General features: G+C 48.3%; 1 protein-coding gene across 3 annotated transcripts in view; it reads right to left on the bottom strand.

Moving 5' to 3' along the window:
* The window catches only part of RCOR3 (REST corepressor 3), a 302,941-nt gene that overhangs the window by 69,656 nt on the left and 217,041 nt on the right, over nt 1-16,244 (bottom strand). The window lies entirely within an intron of this gene.

The following is a 16,244-nucleotide window of genomic DNA, read 5'->3' as shown; positions in this document are numbered from 1 at the left end:
AGTTATTTGCGGTTTCTTAGTTATTTGCGGTTTCGTGCCGCTTCCGGAGCAGGCTCCTATGCAAGTCGGGGTCTAGGATGCAGTTGGAAATCCCCTAGTCACAGAAGCTGTACATCCCGATCTGCGGTCCCGATCAGGTCTAGTCTGATAAAAGGCAGACTTGTCTGTGTTTGGTGCATAAGTGTTCAATATTGCGAATTCACGCCCATCAAGGACACCTCGTATTAATACATACTGGCCGTCCACGTCAGCCTCCACATACTGCAGGGTGAACGGGATCCCCGGGGCCACCCACACCAGAGCCCCCCTAGCATATGGTAAGTAGGAGGTATGAAATAACCGAACCCACCACTTTTTGCCCACTCTGGCGGCCCCAGTGTTGTCCACGTGTGTCTCCTGTAAGCAAGCGATCAAGACCCAGTGCCATTTAAGAAGGAGAGCACCCTGTGACGTTTTGTGTAAGTACCCAGACCCCGAATATTCCAACAGAGGAACCTAACCTACGCTGTCATACTACCTCATCTTGGAATTTGCGCAGCGCAGGCCCCCAGCCGCCGTCAGCACTCTCTACCAAAGCTACCCTCATGGTGTGCACACAAAAAGCAAGCAGTATAACAAAACTCCCCACCCACGGACAATGTACGTGCGAATGCTCGTGCCAGGACGTTCACTGCTCTCCCATACTCCCAACTGTGACTTGTAACTACGCACTGCAGTGCAATCAGCAGCAACATCCGGCCCACCCAGTTCACACTGGCATTCACTTATAGATACACCATTACCTCACAGCTGTACCGTACTTTTAGGACAAGTCAAATGTGGTATACACTCCCACACATTTCACCTTGTCTTTTTGACTAGGCTACATCGCTCTTGCTCACCCAGGGCCCTCAGATCCACCCTCCCACCAAACCAGACATGTACCCAGGAATGAGCAAATGACAACCTACTCAGGCAATGCATAAACCATTCAGGTGGACCACCCCTAGACCCCATCGCCCTCTCCATCAATGTCTCAGGTATAAATTCTACTGTGGGGCCCAATATCTGCGACTGATCATCGGGATCCAATGTTGCGGACGCAGCATTGGAGCAACAGAACTCCACTCCCGATGTATCCAGCTGCATGACGCTGTCCGCGCCCACGCTGACCCTTTGCTGTACATGTGGGTCACCATCTCCGGCCACCACCAGTTCAATTCTACGCCAAGGTCCCCTGCTGGAGCAGGTGCCCCATCTCCGTCTCTGAACTCACTGTTCCAGAGGAGGAACGCATCACCACGAACCTCAAGCCACTCCCAGACCTCACCTGTTGTCTTAAAGATGTGTACCCTGCCCTGCAACAGGACCTTTAGATTCGCAGGGTATAGCAGAATATACTGCAGTTGTAGCTCCTATAGCTTCCTCTTAACACCCAAGAAAGACTTTCTCAGTTCCTGGACCTGCCTGGTGTACTCTAGGTAAATGGCGATGTTGGTATGCTCATAGCATAAATCTTTTTGCTCCCTGGCTGCTCATAGCATACAGTCTCTATCATGTTTATTTAACACTTTAGCTATGATGGCCCTCGGTTGTGGGCCAGGCCGTGGGGAGAAGAAATGTTATGGGGGGCGGGGGTGGCTTAGGGTGTGGCACTAGAGCCCTGTGTGCTCTCTTCATGATGAGAGACTCAGAGGACGCTGCTGGGTACGAATCCACTGCTCTAGGAATTGTTCCACTGATCCCTGCTCTGGAAATCGCAGCACGCAAATGCTGCTGCGTCTGGCGCTGCCCTCCGCATGGACTGGAATGCCAGAAACCGGTCTTGGCTTGTTTCCGGTCCAGGGAAGACATGGCTTGGCAGTTCAGGCTGGACTGTTCCCATGAGGCACAGGGTCAGACTGATTTGCATATAGCCATGTCTGAACTGGGGTGGCAGAGTGGGCTGAAGAACGGTGATGGATTAAACCCAGATCTTTTGACTGGGTGTGAGTGTTTGATTGATTCAGATGCTCCGTCCATCACCACCCCCTTTTTGTAACCCCCCCCACCCCCCCCCCCCCCCCCCCATCCTCATCGCGGCGCTCCAGGGCCCTTGTGGATTCAGACATCCGGGCCACCTGTTGGTTAAGCGTCACCACCTCGCCTTTCAATTCCACAATGTCACTCTCGGCCATGGTCACTGTATACTCAATTTTTCGGAGGTCCGCCATGAGCAAATTTACATAGATGTTGACAGCCTCAATCTGATTCTCCAACGCCTTTCTGGATACCTGTATGCAGCCATTAGTTCCGCTCAGGAGGGCTCAACCTGCCCCTCACCCGCATCCTCCTCGGTGCCCCTGTTCTGCCTCATTTTACGCTGTAGTGGGGCGTTGTGTATTGGTTTATTGTGCTGGTCCCTGATGGTTTTGCAGCCCTGTCCTTCCCCATTGCATCGGTTGCCGACACTAACCGCAGCGGCGCTCCGCAGCCACTCCTCACAGACCAGCCTCGGGGAGAATCCACAGGTACAACAAGCCCTGGTCCTCCGTCTTGGTGTCCGAGCGAGTAGGGAGTACGAGCAGCAGGAGGGACATCCCGCGAAGGGCATCCTCCCCTAGCTCAGCATTGTGCAAGCCAGGCAAGTAGCCCCACCAGGGAGGCCGCAGACCACCACTCAGTCTCTGCGACGCACTAATTACATCTGGTTTGTGCTTTGGAGGTTAGGCCACCGCTGGCATCCAGCTCAATTTACAGGAGGGGAGACAGTGTTGTCCATGCCAGAATCACGATGCGGGCAGCAGCCATAGGGAGTCAGCCCTTCCACCGAGGTTCTTAGTCCCGGGGGGCTCCAATCCCTCCACTGCCAGTACTTCTTTTTGCGTGGTGCTAGGTACTCCAGCCCCACCAGAAGAGCACAGTGTGACCAGCAACAGAGGACGCAGGCCCGGCACCTGCGGGGAGGAGGCCCTCCAACAGGGCAAAATGTTTAGTTCCGTGCCCCCCGCCTAGCACCAGCAGGGGGATCGCTGCAATCGCAGTCCCAAGCAGAGGCGACCTCTGGCCAGGGGCAGCAGGGTCTAAGCCGCTGGGGGCGCACCGCTCGGGCGGTTTCCCCCATCAGACTTAATTAGGCCGCAAGCGGACCCAGGCAGTCCCTTGTCGCAGTGTCCCCTGTCGCCACAGTTCAGGACAGCACAGGCTGCAGGCCCGTCCAGGTGCAGGCGCAGGTAGAGCACCAGAAGCCAAGAGCCCCACTCACCTCCGAGTTCGGGCGGCTGCGGCTCCCTCCAGCTGCGTCAGTACTGTCCCCAGAGTCTCGCCTCGGTCTGGGTGTCAGGGCGCGCATCCTTCACTGCCGAAGACATAGATCTTCGGGTGGGGCCTGCGACATTCACTCCTATCACAGCAAGGGAGGTGAGGGGCGTAGACTCTGTTTCTCCAGCGGGCTGTGTCTGTTGATCAGCAATGGCTCTCTCCAGTCGTGACGCCTCAGCACTGGAGGCTGTGCACCTGTTCGGGAATCAGCGAGGAGCGGCCGACTCAGCTCATCTGGGCCTCGACTGCAGGCGTCCGCCCCATCTGCAGTCCGCGACGTCCGCTCCTCCCGCAGTCAACGAAGGTGAGGGTTTCCAGCAGCAGCTTCCATAGCAGGGTGGAGGGCTCCGCGGTACTCGAGCGCCCTGTCCGCATCTATTCGGCAAACGGGCCTGGACCAAACCACTGAGAGACCGCCGAGCGGGCTCATGCACCAGGAGCCCACGGTGGGTAACCCCACAGGTAAAGGGGTGATGCTGTGTCTCTCCAATCAAATTACGCTGGTTTCAGGAGGGATAAGACAGGATGACACAGGATTCCCAGGGTAGGCTGGCGGGGAGCTCAGAGGCTCACATCCTGTCGGCCATGTTGCTTGGCCACGCCCCCGGAATGTGGCTTTTAATGAGTAGGATTACATACTTGCAATTCGAAATTGTAGAGATCTTCCTTGAAAACAAATACACTGTATTAGTCCTGAATGTGTGCAGGATCCCGGACACTTTTTTCACATAATATATCTTTATATAAGTATGCAGGAAAAAATATACAGCTTTAAAACTCAGATCAAATATATCTTCAGCATATCAAGGCTTGTCTACAGTTTTAAAGGCTTACCCTCCCAAAATAAAGTCAATTAAAATATGTTAAAAAATACGCATAGTGCAGCACAAATTCCAGAATTTCGATCACTTACAATAGATACTAGAAAAAAGGTAACTGCAGCCATTTGATTTGAAAAATAAATGAATAGCGCTCCTTTGAGAAGCAAGGAGCTTCCATCTCTTAGGCATGAACCACAAGAAGCGCAGAAAATCTTCTTTTGAAACCTTAAAGATTCCACAAGACAAAAACATATGAACGCTCCTTCTCAGGGATGGCACCCAGGATCTGGAATGCCCTCCCTCCAGAAATCAAACTCATCTCATCCACGGCATCCTTCAAAAAAGAAGTAAAATCACTCCTCTTATCTAAACTCACTTGAATATAGACTAAAGCAATCTTGTGACTCATTATCTCTCATCGCATGACTATGTCCAGCCTGACCACCTATTCACCCTTACTACCTTGCCTTGACTCTATTGTTAACCCTTTGCGCATCCTTGCACTAAATGACTTGTTAAATTATTATTCCTCTGTTCTTGTATCCCATCTGTGAGTAAAGCGCTCTGATATCAGCAAGGATCTTGTTTGCGCTCTATAAAACTCTGCAAATTAATAAATAAATAAAATAAATAATGCTTTGGACTGGGAAAGTGATCCAGGGCTTCAGTTCTTTTTGGACAGGACACAACGAGATCTTCACTCCTATTTATTAATGCTGCAAGAGAGAAGGAAGGTTTGCTTATGAATGTATTCAATATTCCTATGAAGCAGAACTAGGATTTACCACCTCTATCGGAGGCTCCTCATAAAATGTCATATATTCGTAAACATTACAATATCTCTCATCAAAATGTGGTGAAAAATTAAAAAAATTAGGAAATATCACAATAAACACGAATAACTACCTAAACAAAGAGATTCTTTAAAGCAGTCTGACCCACTTGGGAATCAGTAAGGGAAACCGAATCTAAAAAATAATGATAATGTGTGAATGTACTGATGAACCTTGATGTAGCATCTTTGCAAAGGTCTGCTAGCAGAGCAGCCCTTGGTAAATCTGCAGTAGCCGCCTTACCCCTTGTAGAAAAGGTGTTTGCCTTTGTCAGATAAAGTAATGTTTGCAAACTGTCCTCTTCTACTCTTTGCTGCATTTTGGTTTGTGGGCTTGATCCATCCCCTTCTCTCAGTGCTATAAAGCTTTGTGATATCACAGTGGTTAGTAAATAAAATACAAAATAAAGAATTTGTTCACTTTAAAATCTGCAACCTATGTGATTTGATTATTTTTTTCTGTCAACAAATGATATCCTTTGTCATATTATTTGTCACTGAAAACTGTTGCATTTAGAAAAATAAATACAAAATATATTTCACATAAATCTGCAATTTCTCAGTTGCTACAAATGTCCAAGCAAGTCTTGGTTGAGACTTACACGGGCCGTTTATTTTACAATATTTTTCTAAAGGTGGTTGAGTTCAAATTCAGGTTTAGTGCAAGAGTCTGGAATCTTGAAGGGTTGCCTGCATGCATCCATGTTTTTGATGCCTGAAAGCACGATGCATGCCCGATGATTTGATGCTCACAGCGAGTTCTTGTCTGACATGTAGCAGGAAGCAAGATTCTGTAAATAACCCTCACTCATCATACAGCATGCTTTATCTACCATGCATATGATGGGCTCATCTGAAGGAGTCTTATATCTGGAGTCAAGGAATCCAGAGGCTGTTGGATCAGAATTAAATCTTTCCAAAATCTCAATTGCACTCTGGAACACTGCAAATTCTATCCAAATAAAGGACCCCATTCCTGGGCCAATTTAACTTGATTCCACATTTTTCCATGTTCTCGTTACGGGCAGCTTGGTTGGGTTAACTGGTTCTGGAGTGGGTAACTTGGTGTTAGATCTATGGATCATCAGTGTATGAGTAAAAAGTATTGATCAGATTTGAAGGTGTGGGACAAATAATTGAAAAAAATGGAAGCCTTGATGTAAGACCCAAGCAAATGTGTCCCCTTCTGCTGAAGAGCAAGCAGAACCAGTCCAGCATAATGCCAGAGTCTCCTATTGCTGCCTTTAGTTTCAGGGTCAGGCAGAGGAATTATTGAAAGAAGGATGCATATTTTGCAAAAACCAAATTTGGATTGGGTTTCACCATTATGTTTAAGAGAAAAGTTGGCTATGCATATTTAGAGGGAGGGGTAAGCTGTTTTACAATGATTTTTAACAAGTACAATGGTAGTCCTGCAATGTGTTAAGTACAGTGGAGCCATAGATACGTTTTTTTATTTCAAGAGGCTGAACACAAAAAGATTTGTTGATTTTGAGAAAGTGGTTCTGAAGTGGTATTGGAGGGGCCAAATGCCCCTCCCATACGTTTTTGTTGCAATCTTGCAGCTGGTGGTGTGCGTGGGGTTATACACTTTTTAGCAATATATGTTGGATACTAGCTGAAGGAGGATAAGGGTTACTGGTAAAGATGAGTCAGGTTTGCACCTCTAAGATACAGGCTAAATCTACATCTACAATGATGTCATAGATGAAGGGTGAGCTGAGCAGTATTAATACTGCATTGAAGAGGACCCATCTAAATCTATACGGCAGGATTGCTTGAGTAGGATGTGGATGAGTGATGGATGGCGAGGGATTGAGGAGCTGGAAAAATAGGGTTGGGAAACTGCTTTGTGCACAAAGATGATGTAGCGGGTACCCTTGACAATTTGTGTGCAGACTCATCATTGTTGAGGTGGAAGATGTGTGCCCTTATGGACCAGTGTCTGTGGGATTTAACTGTAAGCGATATGGGCATGGTGAGTTGAGTGGCTGGAATATCGAGTTGGAGAGCAAATAAGTGGACTGACTGCGGGGTAGTAATCACAGTGAACGTCTTGTAGTGTCACTGATAATCATCGCTGTGAAGTTTTTCGAGAAGAAGGGCAGGCAGTGTAACTTGGCTAGAGTCGACTACCTGATGGTCCAACTGTGATGTGGTTTGTGAAAAATCATAAGATAGAGGTTGAGGAAGCTGGCTTTTTATATAGTGTACCAAATGAGGTGCACTGAGTAGAGTCCAGGTATCCCTTACAAGTGTAAAGGGGCCTGCTTTACCAATCCCAAGGTGCTCCATCTAAGGTAGTGTGGTCGAGCAGCCTTAGGGTTATCAGAGGGGAGTGATAGGCTTTTGTTGCACACACAAAGTCAATAAATGAGACACACATTCAATAAGAAATCCAACACCAATTTGGAAAAATAACATAGATTTATTTTATTAACTTAGACACCAAGATCTACGAGATTAGGTAACTACTTTTAGTGTTAGCGATTTTCAGAAACACCGAAAATACAGCTGTCAGATTTGATGCAGTATTGTTATCCTATGGGAGAAAGAAACACACATGCATAGGAGTACTTGCAAAAGAGTTACAGGGTTGCTCTTCTGGACTTAAGGTAAGTAGGGGCCAAGGTCCTTGGAACCAACAACAGTTTTGGTTTACATGTCCTGATGTTTCCGGGTGCTCAGGTTCTGGTCGCAAGTGTAGTCTTGAATGCTAATGTATAGTCTATAGAGAAAACCTGTAACATAAAAATGTTGCAAGTGGGGACTTGGGAAAACGTCCGTCAGAACCCAGAGGGGGGCTCAGTTCTTGAGGGTCTCTGGGGCAAGGGTGTACGTCGACCGGCTCAAACTCGGGCTGTGGGGCTCAGGTGCAGAGGTGTTTTGTCCAGCTGGTGGCCTGTGTTGGAGGCTCTCACTTTAGGGTTATACCTGGAGATGGGGATAAAACAGGACAGCAGGGCCACTCTTGATGATGGCCTCTCTGGTGTTCACGTTGCACGTTTGTATGTCAGTCTTGGTGTTGGTGTTCAGGGTGGACACTGAACAAGCAATGGCTGCTGCGAGAGGTCCAGTACACCGGGTGCTGGTGCAGGGCAGCTCTTGCATCTCCTAACTAGGTGGGGAGACGGATCTGATCTCCTGGAACACGGTGACCTCCTCCTGGGTGGCTGCTGCGGCGGTGTCCCAATGTTCATTAGATCAGTGAACCGTATGTTGCGGCAGTGCCTGCAGGCAAGTGGCTCCTCCACTTCAAGGGAGCACAGCTGCAGAACGTGTCTTTGCAATTGTCGAGACAAGAGCAGGCTGGATTTGGCGCCAAGGTCACAGCTAGTCCACAGTTCTTGCGTTCTTTGCCCTTCTTCTTCTTTGCTTAGGTGAATCTGTTTTCCTGGTGTCACTGGAACATATAAATATTTAGTTTAGCGGAATTAAGGGGAGTGTAGTGTAGTATGCAATGGGCTACTGACCCCTGGCATCACTACACCCCTATATGACTACTTCCTGTGGGAAGTGGGCATTACCCTGCCACAGAGTTGCTAATTTCAACACAACCAAGATTGTGAAAATTGTCTTTTCGTATCCACTTCAGATAGTCCACCTTAGGAGTGTGACTAGCCTGACAGTGTATCACGCCTCTCGCATAGCTAATTTCCCACATGTCCTGGTGTCAAATGGGCCTCAGGGCAGGGGGTGGCATCTCCCAGGTCTGGGGGAAGCTGGGGACGCCTATCAAAGTTGGCAGACGCTTTGAAGCACCTGGCCATGATTTGTTAAATTGCTAGCCATCCTGCCGGAGGATGTGTGAACACCTTCATCTGAAACAGGCATGGTTTCTGGCCTCAGAGTGTGGGCTCTCACCTGCAGGGGGTCAAAACCTTGTCTGTGGTGGCAGGCTGGACGATACCAGTCAGCCAGCACATTAGACATTGGTAGGTTTTCAGGGGCACCTCTAAGGTGCTCTATGGGTGCATGTCGTAATAAATTTTGCACTGGCAACAGTACACATTTATTAAGACAATGTGTTTCCGTGAAGCCATCATATAGCTGGGGAGCATGTCATAACCAGTGCCCAGTACATATACTCAAGATGGTTTCTCTGTTCACTTGTACCATCTAGTAATTGAGCTAGACAGCACAGGGACATATGTGCTCATGCAAATATACCCTCACACGTAATATAATGCACCCTGCCTTAGGGCTACAAGGTCTTCTGTAGGGGTGACTTACATATATTACATGCAGTCACTCTGGCATGGCATACAGTGAATGTGCCATGTCGCAATGGCAGTCTGCATGTAAGTTGTTTGTAGGTTCCTTAGGGTGGCATAGGCCTTGCTGCAGCCCTTAGGGACCCTCTTTAATTCCCCTGCCCTAGGTACAAGGTGTAACATTTACTAGGTGTAGGATGCTGGCTCTTTACATGATATATCAAAATGAGATATAGTTTGTAAAGAGTCAAGGGGTTCCCTTGTGAGTGGACAAGGACTTGCTATGGCAGTCCCCAGGTGGTCTGCTAGGGTGTAGTGTGGTCGAGCAGGCTTAGGCTCATCATAGATGAATGCAAGACATCTGCAAATACACACAATGTTCAATAAATGAGAATAATGACTCAAGAAGGAGATCCACACCAATTTATAAAAATAGCAAGTATCTTAATATATGTTTAGGCATCAGAAGATTTTTCTTCAGGTAAGTATGTTTTTAAATATGAATTCTTTTTAGTTCAAAAAGTCGACTGCAATTTCTGGAGGCTGCAATGTTAGCCTATGGGAGGAAAAGTCAATGCGGCATTCAGGTATAGTACAGTGACTTACGGGACCCTTCTCCAGTAGGTAAGGTGAGTGGTGGGCAAGGTTCAAAGCAGCACCAGCAGAACAGCACCAGCGGCACAAGGGCAGCTGGGCGCAGAGGTGCAAAACAGCATTGGGTGCCGAATGTTAGTCTATAGAGAAAGGTCGCAGTAAAAAGGGGCTGCAGGCTATGACTGGGGGACAAGTCGGGCTGCACCAACAGGGGGGCTCAGGCCTCATGATGCTCAGGGAGGTAATAATAATAAAGTAGCTTATACAGCGCCTGGTTACACCATCCCGGCGTGTCCCCGCGCTGTGGAGAGAAACCGCAGGCAGCATTAACACCTCCCCTGCCCACACCATAGCTTTAGAAGTTGTACAGGTGTGTTTTGAGAAGACTTCTGAACTTGGCCTCCGATCTTTCTAGTCTGAGGCACATCGGGAGTCTGTTCCAGCTTACAGCCGCTACGACTCCAAAAGATCGACCTCCCATTTTAGCTCATTTTACACGGGGAATCGTCAGCTGGCCCGTCCCTTCTGAGGGACGGGCCACCTTTGGGCCTCTTCCCCACGGTCCAGAGGTGACGGATGCACAGTTGTCTTTAGACATTGTGTTTCTTATCCGGAGCAGTCATGGTAGAGGGGGGCCTGTGTGCAGAGGCAGTAGCGACGGCGGGGAGTCCACGAGAGGGGTCCCCACACTGGACTCACTCTCTTGAGGCCTGGTAGACCAGGCTGACACTGTTGGCCCACTTCAACTCGGGCTTGGAACGATGGGTGGCGTGGGGTCTTCAGGCATCTGGTTTCTGTGGTCACAAAGTCTTTCCAGGGGTCTTTGGATGTCTGCAGGATGCAGGAAAGCAGGTCCGCTCCTTCTCGGGAGGTCATGTTCCTAGGCAATCTTCTTGATCACTTTGAACAAGAGTAGTATGGGCGGAAAGGGGTATATGAGGCCTGAGCGCCACTGAAGATGAAAAGCGCCTCCAAGCGAGAGCCCCCTTGGAAACTACTGCGCGCAAAGCTGCTGACATTGCGGGTTCTCAGCAGAGATGAACAGATCTAACTAAGGCTCTCTCCACTACTGAAAGAGACCTTGCACCACCTCTGGATGGAGATGCCATTTGTGATCCGCTAGGCATTGAGTTTGCCTGCCCTGGGGTTCAGAGAACCTGCCAGGTGTTGAACCACTAGGGTTATGCCCTGCTGTTCCAGTCATGTCCAGAGACAGAGGGCCTGTTGACAAAGGGTCCACAACTTCACCCTGACTTGTTTGTTGCAGCACCCCATGATGGTGGTGTTGTTCATTAACACTTGAGCCAGCTTTCTCTTGATTGAAGGAAGAAAGGATTTTACTTCCAAACTAATAGCTCAGAGCTCCAGCAAGTTGATGTGGAGTCTGGAGTCTGCCGGAGACCAGAGTCCTCTGATCTCCATCTCCCAGGTGGCTGCCCCATCCCAGGAGTGACACATCTGTCACTACTGTGTGGTCTGGTTAGGGAAGGGAGAGAGGTCTGCCGCTGACCCAATTGTGGTTGGTCAGCCACTACTGCAGTTCCCTCTGAGATCTGGGCCATGTCGGAGAGATTCCCCTGATGCTTCACCCACTCGAACTTCAAGTCCCACTGCTGAGCCCGCATACGCCATCTGGCATACGTCACTAGCAGGACTGAAGGAGGCCATGAGACCTAGCAGCCTCAGAGTCAGGCTCACCGAAATCCGGGATAGAGGGTGAAACACTGGTATCAAGTCTGAAAATCCTAGACTTGCAGCTCGGGAGGATAGTCCCAAAACTGCACTCTGTCCAGATGAAGGGGAGCGTCTGAGAGGGTATCCGGTGTTACTTTGGCATGTTGATAGTAAACTCCAGCGAATGCAACGGATTTGGCGTAGTCCGAAGGTGGGAGAGGACAGCCTGGGGCGAGCCCGCCTTCAACAGCAAGTTGGTGAGATAGGGGAAGAGTGTCACCCCTGAGCACAGCCAATGAGCTGCAACCACCGCTATCAACTTGGTGAGCGCCCGTAGGGCGCTGGCAATGCCAAAGGGAAGCAAGGTGAACTCAAAGTGCTTGTGGTCTACAGAAGACTCGCAGGTAGTACCAATGAGCAGGGAGAAGGGGAATGTGAAAATAGGAGTCCTGCGAGTCCAACACTACCATCCAGTCTCCTGGGTCCAGGGCAGACAAGACCTGAGCCAGAGTGAACATCTTGAACTATTCCTTTTTGAGGAAGTAGTTGAGGGCTCACAGATCTAAGATAGGACGACAACCCTTGTCCTTTTTCGGAACAGGAAAGTAGCGGGAATAACAACTACAGCCTACTTCTGGAGCCAAAACCCTCTTAACGGCTCCCTTGGCCAAGAGAGGCATGACTTCTTTCTGAAGCAGTCAGGTTATCCTCCGTCAGCCGGTCGTAATTTGGAGGCATGTAGGGAGGGGTACCTTCGAAGGGGAGGGAGAAGGTCCTTCGGACTATCTGGAGAGCCCAACTGTCAAAGTGATGTTCTGTCAGTGGTGGAGGTGATGGCTGATCCTGCCACCAACTGGCTGCCCATGATCTGGAAGGGCCAGACTAGGAATGTTTGGAGGTTTAGGTTGCTGGGTGGGTGGGGCTCTGACCCGACTCTGGCCATGGGGTTGGAACAAGCTGCCACCACAGCCGCGCAGAGGATGCTGAACTTGCATGGTCTTGATGCTGAGGTATGGCTAGCATGGCTGAAAGCCCCTTCCGTACCTATGAAAGGTAGATAGGGACGTGTGGCCACTGACCGGCAAAAGGAGTTGGTCATAGTATGAGTCCTTAAAGGACTCCAGGGCCATGTCTGCCTTGTCTCTGAAGAGATAGGTGCCATCAAAGGGCATGTCCATAAGAGAGGCCTGGACATTCCCTGAAAAGCCAAAGGTCCTCAACCAGGTGTGGCGTTGAACAGCCACCATTGATGAAATTGCTCTGCACAGTTGTTGGTATCATGAAGATCTCGAATGGTGACCTTTGCTGCCAAACTGCTTGGGAGAGGATGGCCAAGAACTCCTCCAGGACCTGTAACAGTACTTGTGCAACCGTTTCGCACAGGAAGTGGGAGTAACAACCTAATTTTCTTAACCCAAGTGTCCAGCCTCTTGGATTCCTTGTTCAGGGGTGTGGAAGGGAATGCACCGTGGGACTTAGCGGCTTGGCCCACCAAGCTCTCAGGGGTAGGGTGTTTGGTGAGGAAATTTGGGTTGCCCGGTGCAGGGCAATGGCGACAGGCGATTGTCCTATTCACAGGAGCCCCTGTACTGGGCTTGGACCAGGTTCCCAATAGGACATCAGTTAAGGCCTCTTTGAAGGGCAGCAAGAGTTCCGAGGAGGAGACGTCTGGCTGCAGGACCCCTGTCAAGATATTCGATTGCTACAGAAGTGAGCTGAAGGTCCACAACGTCAGCTGCCCTTTGCACCATCATAGCGTATGATGCTCCCTACTCCGTAGCCACGGTAGGGGGAGAAAGCAGGCCAGAATCTGGAGATGTATCCAGTCCGCTGGCCTCACCCAATTCCTCGTACCAGTCCATGCCTTGATAATGCTGGTCTTGTAAAGGGTCCAGCGACCCCTCCCAATCTTCCTCCATTCCTAGCCCTTCAGAATAAGGCTGAGGAACTGACCTAGGACCTAAGGGTTCTGTCAGCCCTTGTATCGGTGAGTGCAGATCCGGCTCCAGGTCATCGGGATAAGAATGGGCCTTGTGCCACTGTGTAGGGTGTCAGCTGCGTCAGGAGTCTCGGTGTTGGGGCTGGCGCTGGGGATGGTACGACTGATGTCGGTCCGGATCCATTGCCGGATTCATGAGGGAATGTCATCGGGCCGGAGCTGTTGGCACGTCACCTGATGGAGCCGCCTCTGAGCCTCCGAGGCCCAAAAACATGCTGGTTGGGTCAGACCGCCCAAATATGACACACATGTCATCATAAAATTATTTGAGCTGGGTGGGGGTCGCTCCGACTCCCGGGAAGTGCGGAGACGACCCAGGACTAGGTTCAGAGGAGCAAGGACTAGAATGCTGAGACTCCTTGTCCCATCAGCTGACGGACAGGGAAAACTCGAAGCACACTTTGAATTTTTATGTTTTTTCTACTTCTTACCTGACCGACATGACAACTTCAAATAGGAGGACGAAGACTTAGGACTCCCAGAGAGGTGCCTGGACCTTCCTCTCGACAGATATCATGAACAATACCTCCAAGGAGAATGACGTGGTGTAGAGCACCAGGCCGCAAGCAGCTTTAAGGACAGCTTCCTCAAAGCTTTCGGAGCCATGGCCAGGCAGTCGGAGCACGACTTCCAGTTGTAGTCGTACTGCAGGCAGGCACCAGAGACAAACCAGGTGTGTGTCTGTCACCGACACGGCTCAGTGACCGGCACCGCACAGCTGGAACCCTGAAGTCTTCGTGGACATGAGGAAAAACCTACAAACCGAAAAAGGGGTTGACAAAATATTGAAAAAAGCCTGTCCAAAAGTGACAAAGAGTAGCTCTCTTCATGAATTTGTGCTGGTTGTCGCAGAAAGAAAAGAACGGACGTCAGCGTGGCGAGGTGGTGCCTATATAGGTGATGTGGTTGTCACAACGATGCAGACGTCACATGGAGCCGACCGAAGCCACTTACAGGCGCGCAGGGGTATTGCTTGAAGAAAAATGTTCCAGATCCAGTCTGACGCCTGGGAAATTCAAAGGTAAGGAATCTGTGGCTAGGTGTCTTTATCAGTTGGAGTACTTTCCTCTGGAGAAGGCAGTCAGAATGACATGTGAAAGCCAGACAAGCCTAAACCAGAAGTAGCTTTGTGGGGGAGCCCCAGCCAGGAAAAAGCAGAGGGGAGTAGGCTGTGAATCTCACCAGTGCAGAAAAAAGTGATTTCTAAGATACCTTGTGAATACTTTATCACTGAGCATTAGATAAAGATAAATATGGACCACATTATAAAGCTTTGCAGGCAGGTAAGATAAAGATCTAGACCCAGAAAGTGATTTCTAACTATTGTTAGATGGACTCAAATGAAGCCCACTAAGAGGGAAGAAAATTCTGAGCGTGGGTACTTTATGTACTTATGGATAAAAAACCAGGATATCTTTCACAGTTTCACTCACTCTCTTTGATCATATTTTTGGGACAGAAAATGAAGTGGTACCTTCCAGTTTAAAAGGCTGTTCCCAGAAGGCTTCTTCTTTGATTATAATTAAATCTTATGATGGCATCAGAGGAATATGGCATCTAGCAACACATTTGGCTGAAAGATCTATAGATATGCATTGAAAATCTGCCAGAACTCCTAGATTTGAACAGTAGCTGGCTAATCTGCTGAAATAGGAGGAAACCAAAAACACAATACTAAACAAGTTACAGAATAAAGGGGTGGCAATGAGAGATGAACCAACATGGGATGATTATATTGTACAATTAATGGCAAAAAACTCACATGAAGGACCTCTATAGGTTAAGAAAGAGGTGCATCCATGCAGCAAGATACTGGAATACAACAGGTGTGCTATTTTCTCTATTCCACCAGCTTATAGATAATAGACAAATTGGGTCTTCATGTTCATATCACTTCATATATCTAGCTATATAAGCTAAGTAATGTATCAATATTGGACTTGTCAGTGGTTTAGTTAAGCTTCTTACATATGACATATAGTGCGGGAAACAATCTACTGAAAAAAAAATAATATATATATATTGTGATCAAGCGCTCTGTGTAGCGCGAAACGCGTCATGATGGCTGGGAGCACTAACACCGAATAAACCACCTTGCACAATATTTGGGTCTGTGTCCGTGTTTTCAAGACGAGCTGAGCCTGCCTTGCAGCCGGATTATCCTTGGTGTATATATATATATATATATATATATATATATATATATATAACACTATTTATCCCCAAACTATTATCTAAAGTTCTATTGTTGAAAATGGATAAACCAATTTATTTATTACAAATAGCATAATGATAAGCTAAATAACCTGAAGTGATTGGCGCCCATCAATGAAAGGGGTTTTGGTTTGGCAAAAGAGACCAGACATGTGCCTAAAGTTTTCACAGTCAGTTGGTCTAAAGTTGGGTTTTTCAGAGTTCTCCATATTATTTGTTTTCTAAATCTGTTCACAAACATGCTGTCTGAAAAAGAAAGGTCAATCAGATCCATTCTGTTTCACAATACTAGACTCAGTTGGAGTTTTCGTAAAACAGCTAGAGCAGATATAGATGGAACATGAGCTTTAGCAGCTGGTTAGACATGTCAATGACAAAATCAGTTAAAGCAGATGTGGGCACATCATTTATCATTCATAAGTGTGAATGTTTAATACATGAAATCATGACAGCTAGCCTGTCCACATGGTGAACAGAACTGACAATCACACAATATGTTTGATAACATCAAATTAGATCCTAATGCCTTAGGGTCTGAAAATTGCTCAGGCTGGTAAGCAGTTCTTTCTGAGCATCAAAGCTGTTCTTTGAATAATAACTATTTTCTGTGCCAAATA

Source organism: Lissotriton vulgaris, chromosome 6 (genome assembly GCF_964263255.1).
Source record: "Lissotriton vulgaris chromosome 6, aLisVul1.2, whole genome shotgun sequence".
NCBI classification, from domain to species: Eukaryota; Metazoa; Chordata; class Amphibia; order Caudata; family Salamandridae; genus Lissotriton; species Lissotriton vulgaris.
This window is presented reverse-complemented; position numbering and strand designations above follow the sequence as displayed.